Raw genomic sequence first — 7673 nt, 5'->3', positions numbered from 1 at the left:
AAAAGTCAGTTGTCTTGGAGCCTATAAATTGCGACCCCAAGGGAGACCCTTTGAGCTCTCCTGGATGGCAGCAGCCTGTGACCAGCATCTCCCCGGGGCTGGGAGCCTCTCGGATATCAAAACCCTTACGGTGTTTCTGCTGCCAGAGCTGAGGGAAGGGCAGGGCCAAGTCAACCCGCGCGAGTCTCAGTTATCGCCCGTTGAGGAATGCCGAGGCATTGTGGGTATTTACTCTAAACTCAAGAGGAGGGAGATTTTACTTTGAGCTACCTTCTCTTTCACCCACCCTCTTCTGCTTACTGGTGTGTGGGTACATACTTCATCCTACTGGACACTTTTGTCTCTGTGTGTGCGTCTGCGTCTGCGCTGGCCGTAAGGGTTTTGGGCCGGACGCTCGAGGCGGGAGCGGTCCCTCAACCGCACGGGCCCACGGCGGCTGGAGCGGCTGCTGCCCTCGAGCGCTGGGGAGTCCTGGGATGGCCCCGATCCAGCCGGGCTACCAGTGCCAGAGCCAGCCATGTCTGAGATGTCAGTGGAGTCTGTAAGAGGAAGCAGGATAGTCCTGGGCACAGAGGCCACTGTGCAGAGGCCAGAGCGGTGCCCCCAGCCCTCCCGGGGCAGAGAGGCTCTGCCAAGCCCAGCCTGGGCACCCGCTGCCAGGCCTTGCCTGGGCCCTGGCCCCAGCCCAGGGGCATGAAGGTGCTTTGCCTCTTACCGGTGCCCTGGCCAGCACAGCTCTCGCACTCCCAGCTGGTTCTGCTGGTGCTCAAGTTGGAGCAGCGCCGGTGGGTGCCCTCGGCAGCGCAGGATCTGCAGAGCAGCAGTTCCCAGGGCCTGGGGAAGCAAAAGGGTTCATGGCTGTGAGGACAGAGTGACCGCAGCACGGGAATGTGCGGCACAGCTCCTGCTCTCAGTCCTTCTGCTTCAAGCTCTTGGCGAGGCAGAGATCCCGTGCAGAGCCCAGGGTGCTGCTTTGGCTACTTACCCCCGTTCCTCTGCCTGCTCCCTGCCTCCAGGACAAAGGCACTGGCGGGCATCGCAGCGGCTGTGCCTCAGCATTAGTGCTTCATCCTGAGCCCCGTTGTCCTGTGATGGCAATCTGATGGAGAAAGGGAAATGGCTGAGCCCCTGCTGCCCCGGCATGAGGCCGATGCAGGGAATCCCTCCTCCTCTCCCCTGCCCGGTTTCCAGCTCCTGCGTGAAGCTGAAGCCCAGGCAGACGGGACAGCGGAGGGGCAGGACTGCAGGGGCAGCCCCGGGCACGGCACAGGGCTTGCAGCCTCCTGTGCTGTGAGCCGGCAGGACACCAACCTCAAGGGCAGTCGGATGCCCATGGTGACCATGTTCAGGATGAAGTCACGCCTGTCTCTGCACAGGGGGCACTTGAAGGCACTAATACCGCTGTACCGAGCCTGGCCCTGCGGCGGAAACAAAAGGAGCAGGAGTGAGGCCCTGGTGCTGCCCAGCGCCTGCCATGCCCCGGGGGTGAGGGAACGGCTCCTACCTGGATGCAGCCCCTGTGGAACCAGGCGTGTTTGCAGGTGGGGCACACCATGTTGCGGTAGGACTTTGTGTCCTCCACACGCTCCAGGCAGATGAGGCAGGTGCTGTCGTCGTCCGGAGCCGCCTCCACCTGCTGCTCTGGGCGGTGCTCTCTGCAGAAGGACCTGGGGGGCAGAGGGAAGGGATGGGTGAGGTGAGAAGCGCTGGGTCCTTCCCCGGTGGGGGCGAGGAGGGGAGAGGGGGTACCTGTATGGAGAGAAGTACTGGGTGATGCATTCACCCTCGATGGCGCAGGGCAGATGAAAGCTGCGGTCACAGCCCTCCTGGCAGCAGGTGACGGCGGCCCCGCTCTCCCCGCAGACGAAGCATCGCTGGAGAGAGCAGAGCAGCCCCGTCAGCGGCAGCCTCAGGGCCTCCCCAGCCAGCCCCACGCCTCCGGGCAGGGCGCAGGACGTGGCCGCTGCCGGGCCACAGCCCACAGATCCGCCCGGCGCACGAGGCTCCTGGGCTGGAGCTCTGTGGAGCTGCGGGGAGCAGGGCTTTTGTCCCGGGGCTGCTTGGAGGGGCGGGGATTTCTTTCCTGGGCTCTGGGCTAAGGTGCCCCAAACCTGTCCTGGCACAAATCTCCCCGATCTTGTCAGGTCCTCACCTTCTGCTCGACCTGCTCGACTGTGCAGCGAATGTGCTCAGGGTCAAATCCCAGCACCCCTGATTCCTCGTCCTGCCAGTAAAGAAGCTTGTTGGCAAAAAACTGCAGAAGAGAAGAGAAGAGAAGATGAGCTGATGAGGAGAGCATGGGCAGGAGTGCCTGTCGGTGAGCTGGAGGGAGCCCTGGGGCACTCACCAGGCAGAAGAGGTGGGCACAGAGCCCTCCCTGCTGGATTTTCTCGCCACAGAGAAACGGGTCCGCCGCTGCCCGGCCACACAGCACGCACACTGGAGGGAGAGAGCAAATGCCGTCGGGAATGAGCACCTCTGCGGGGCCGGGGGAGGCGTCCCTGAGGGATCGTCCCCAGGGCCCTGCTCCGTCCCTGGGGGGTGAGGGGCAGGGCTGGGGGCCGTGGCGAGGAAGGGGCATCGCAGGCACTGCCTCCCCCTGCCACCGCGCTCGGCCCCACGCTGACTGCCCCGACAGCCCCCCTGCTGTGCTGCGGGAGGGACACTTTGCTCTCACCGTGCTCCATCGAGTCGGGGGCCTCCTCCTCTCTCCTCTCAGCCATGGACAGGTCCACAGCGGGCGCCGGGAGCGTCCCTGTCCCAGGAGCACTGGGCTGTCTCTGAGGGAGAAGCGGGGCGCGGGTCAGCTCTCAGCACAGCCCCAGCGCCCCGAGGCGTGGGACCCCCCCTCCTCCCTCGGCAGCCCCCCGCAAGCCCCCTCCCTCCCCTGCCCGCTCCTCACCTCCCAGGTGACACTGACACACAGCTGGAGCCACAGAGCCAGAGCCTCCCGCTCCTCCTCACTACTCACCTCCTCCTCGCTACTCGCCACCTCCTCGCTACTCGCCACGTCGTCACTGTGCGCCTCCTCCTCCTCCTCCTCACTGCTCGCCTCCTCCTCACTAACTCGCCGCCGCCTCCTCCTCGCTACTCAACTCCTCCGCACCAACTCACGCCTGCTCACTACTCGCCTTCTCCTCCTCAAAGGATGGCCGCTGCCCTGGCGCTGCTGGTCACATCCAGCGTTACTGGGACACAGCAGGGGCGGGGCTTCACTCGGCCAATGGGGGCAGAGCTGCCCTGGTCACTAGGATACTGGGCAGGGGCAGAGTTTCGCTCAGCCAATCACAAAAGTGCTGCTGCCCTAATTGTTAGCAGCTGGAAGGGGGCGGGGCTTAGCTCGGTGAATGACAGCAGTGCTGCCCAATTGCTAGAAGTTGGATGGGGGCGGGGCTTTGATCGATGAATGACAGCAGTGATGCCCAAGTGCCAGGAGCCGGATGGGGGCGGGGCTTTGCTTGGTGAATGACAGCAGTGCTGCCCAAGTGCTAGGAGCTGGAAGGGGGAGGGGCTTTGCTCGGTGAATGACATCAGTGCTGCCCAAGTGCCAGGAGCTGGATGTGGGCGGGGCTTTGCTCGGTGAGTGACAGCAGTGCTGCCCAAGTGCCAGGAGCTGGATGGGGGCGGGGCTTTGCTCGGTGAATGACAGCAGTGCTGCCCAAGTACCAGGAGCTGGATGGGGGCGGGGTTTGCTCGTTGAATGACAGCAGTGCTGCCCAAGTGCCAGGAGCTGGATGGGGGCGGGGTTTGCTCGTTGAATGACAGCAGTGCTGTCCAAGTACCAGGAGCTGGATGGGGGCGGGGTTTGCTCGTTGAATGACAGCAGTGCTGCCCAAGTGCCAGGAGCTGGATGGGGGCGGGGTTTGCTCGGTGAATGACAGCTGTGCTGCCCAAGATCCAGGAGCTGGATGTGGGCGGGGCTTTGCTCGGTGAATGACAGCAGTGCTGCCCAAGTGCCAGGATCTGGATGGGGGCGGGGCTTTGCTCGGTGAATGACAGCAGTGCTGCCCAAGTGCCAGGAGCTGGATGGGGGCGGGGCTTTGCTCGTTGAATGACAGCAGTGCTGCCCAAGTGCCAGGAGCTGGATGCGGGCGGGGCTTTGCTCGGTGAATGACAGCAGTGCTGCCCAAGTGACAGTATCTGGATGGGGGCGGGGCTTTGCTCGGTGAATGACTGTAGTGCTGCCCAAGTGCCAAGAGCTGGATGTGGGCGGGGCTTTGCTCGGTGAATGACAGCAGTGCTGCCCAAGTGACAGTATCTGGATGGGGGCGGGGCTTTGCTCGGTGAATGACAGCAGTGCTGCCCAAGTGCCAGGAGCTGGATGGGGGCGGGGCTTTGCTCGTTGAATGACAGCAGTGCTGCCCAAGTGCCAGGAGCTGGATGCGGGCGGGGCTTTGCTCGGTGAATGACAGCAGTGCTGCCCAAGTGCCAGGAGCTGTATTGGGGCGGGGCTTTGCTCGGTGAATGACAGCAGTGCTGCCCAAGTGCCAGGAGCTGGATGTGGGCGGGGCTTTGCTCGGTGAATGACAGCAGTGCTGCCCAAGTGCTAGGAGCTGGAAGAGGGCGGGGCTTTGCTCTGTGAATGACAGCAGCACTGAGCAAGTGCTAGGAGCTGGATGTGGGCGGGGCTTTGCTCGGTGAATGACAGCAGTGCTGCCCAAGTGCCAGGAGCTGGATGGGGGCGGGGCTTTGCTCGGTGAATGACAGCAGTGCTGGCCAAGCGCCAGGAGCTGTATTGGGGCGGGGCTTTGCTCGGTGAATGACAGCAGTGCTGTCCAAGTGCCATAAGCTGGATGGGGGCGGGGCTTTGCTCGTTGAATGACAGCAGTGCTGTCCAAGGCCCAGGAACTGGATGGGGGCGGGGCATTGCTCGGTGAATGACAGCAGTTCTGCCAAGTGCCAGGAGCTGGATGCGGGCGGGGCTTTGCTCGGTGAATGACAGCAGTGCTGCCCAAGTGCCAGGAGCTGGATGGGGGCGGGGCTTTGCTCGGTGAATGACAGCAGTGCTGCCCAAGTGCCAGTATCTGGATGGGGGCGGGGCTTTGCTCGGTGAATGACAGCAGTGCTGCCCAAGTGCCAGGAGCTGGATGGGGGCGGGGCTCTACTTGGTGAATGACAGCAGTGCTGCCCAAGTGCTAGGAGCTGGAAGAGGGCGGGGCTTTGCTCTGTGAATGACAGCAGCACTGAGCAAGTGCCAGGAGCTGGATGGGGGCGGGGTTTGCTCCGTGAATGACAGCAGTGCTGCCCAAGTGCCATAAGCTGGATGGGGGTGGGGCTTTGCTCGGTGAATGACAGCAGTGCTGCCCAAGTGCTAGGAGCTGGAAGGGGGCGGGGCTTTGCTCGGTGAATGACAGCAGTGCTGCCCAAGTGCCATAAGCTGGATGGGGGCGGGGCTTTGCTCGGTGAATGACAGCAGTGCTGCCCAAGTGACAGTATCTGGATGGGGGCGGGGCTTTGCTCGGTGAATGACAGCAGTGCTGCCCAAGTGCCAAGAGCTGGATGTGGGCGGGGCTTTGCTCGGTGAATGACAGCAGTGCTGCCCAAGTGCCAGGAGCTGGATGGGGGCGGGGCTTTGCTCGGTGAATGACAGCAGTGCTGCCCAAGTGACAGTATCTGGATGGGGGCGGGGCTTTGCTCGGTGAATGACAGCAGTGCTGCCCAAGTGCCAAGAGCTGGATGTGGGCGGGGCTTTGCTCGGTGAATGACAGCAGTGCTGCCCAAGTGCCAGGAGCTGGATGGGGACGGGGTTTGCTCGTTGAATGACAGCAGCACTGACCAAGTGCCAGGAGATGGATGGGGGCGGGGCTTTGCTCGGTGAATGACAGCAGTGCTGCCCAAGTGCCAGGAGCTGGATGGGGGCGGGGCTTTGTTCTGTGAATGACAGCAGTGCTGCCCAAGTGCCAGGAGGTGGATGTGGGCGGGGCTTTGCTCGGTGAATGACAGCAGTGCTGCCCAAGTGCTAGGGGCCATATGGGGGCGGGGCTTTGCTCGGTGAATGACAGCAGCACTGACCAAGTGCTAGGAGCTGGATGGGGGCGTGGCTTTGCTCGGTGAATGACAGCAGTGCTGCCCAAGTACCAGGAGCTGGATGGGGGCGGGGTTTGCTCCCTGAATGACAGCAGTGCTGCCCAAGTGCCATAAGCTGGATGGGGGCGGGGTTTGCTCCCTGAATGACAGCAGTGCTGCCCAAGTGCCAGGAGCTGTATGGGGGCGGGGTTTGCTCCCTGAATGACAGCAGTGCTGCCCAAGTACCAGGAGCTGGATGGGGGCGGGGCTTTGCTCTGTGAATGACAGCAGTGCTGCCCAAGTACCAGGAGCTGGATGTGGGCGGGGCTTTACTCGGTGAATGACAGCAGTTCTGCCCAAGAGCTAGCAGCTGGAAGGGGGCGGGGCTTTGCTCGGTGAATGACAGCAGTTCTGCCCAAGAGCTAGCAGCTGGAAGGGGGCGGAGCTTTGCTCTGTGAATGACAGCAGTGCTGCCCAAGTGCCATAAGCTGGATGGGGGCGGGGTTTTCTTGGTGAATGAGAGCAGTGCTGCCCAATTGCTAGGGGCCGTATGGGGGCGGGGCTTTGCTCGGTGAATGACAGCTGTGCTGCCCAAGATCCAGGAGCTGGATGTGGGCGGGGCTTTGCTCGGTGAATGACAGCAGTGCTGCCCAAGTGCCAGGAGCTGGATGGGGGCGGGGCTTTCCTCGGTGAATGACAGCAGTGCTACCCAAGAGCTAGGAGCCGGATGGGGGCGGGGCTTAGCTCGGTGAATGACAGCAGTGCTGCAGAAGTGCTAGGGGCCGTATGGGGGCGGGGCTTTGCTAAGTGAATGACAGCAGTGCTGGCCAACTGCTAGGAGCTGGATGGGGGCGGGGCTTTGCTCGGTGAATGACAGCCGTGCTGCCCAAGTGCTAGAGATAGATGGGGGCGGGGTTTGCTCGGTGAATGACAGCAGTGTTGCCCAAGTGCCAAGAGCTGGATGGGGGCGGGGCTTTGCTCGGTGAATGACAGCACTGCTGTCCAAGTGACAGGAGCTGGATGGGGGCGGGGCTTTGCTCTGTGAATGACAGCAGTGCTGCCCAAGTGCCAGTATCTGGATGGGGGCGGGGCTTTACTCGGTGAATGACAGCAGTGCTGCCCAAGTGCCAGGAGCTGGATGGGGGCGGGGTTTGCTCCGTGAATGACAGCAGTGCTGCCCAAGTGCCAGGAGCTGGATGGGGGCGGGGCTTTGCTCGGTGAATGACAGCAGTGCTGCCCAAGTGCCAGGAGCTGGATGGGGGCGGGGCTTTGCTCGGTGAATGACAGCAGTGCTGCCCAAGTGCCATAAGCTGAATGGGGGCGGGGCTTTGCTCGGTGAATGACAGCAGCACTGACCAAGTGCTAGGAGTTTTATGGGGGCGTGGCTTTCGTCGGTGAATGACAGCAGTGCTGCCCAAGTGCCAGGAGCTGGATGTGGGCGGGGCTTTGCTCGGTGAATGACAGCAGTGGTGCCCAAGTGCCAGGAGCTGGATGTGGGCGGGGCTTTGCTCGGTGAATGACAGCAGTGCTGCCCAAGTGCCAGGAGCTGGATGGGGGCGGGGCTTTGCTCGGTGAATGACAGCAGTGCTGCCCAAGTGCCAGGAGGTGGATGGGGGCGGGGCTTTGCTCGGTGAATGACAGCAGTGCTGGCCAAGCGCCAGGAGCTG

Source organism: Athene noctua, unplaced genomic scaffold (genome assembly GCF_965140245.1).
Source record: "Athene noctua unplaced genomic scaffold, bAthNoc1.hap1.1 HAP1_HAP1_scaffold_82, whole genome shotgun sequence".
In the NCBI taxonomy this organism is placed as follows: Eukaryota; Metazoa; Chordata; class Aves; order Strigiformes; family Strigidae; genus Athene; species Athene noctua.
The sequence above is the reverse complement of the archived record's forward strand: the minus strand, read 5'-3'. Positions refer to the sequence as shown.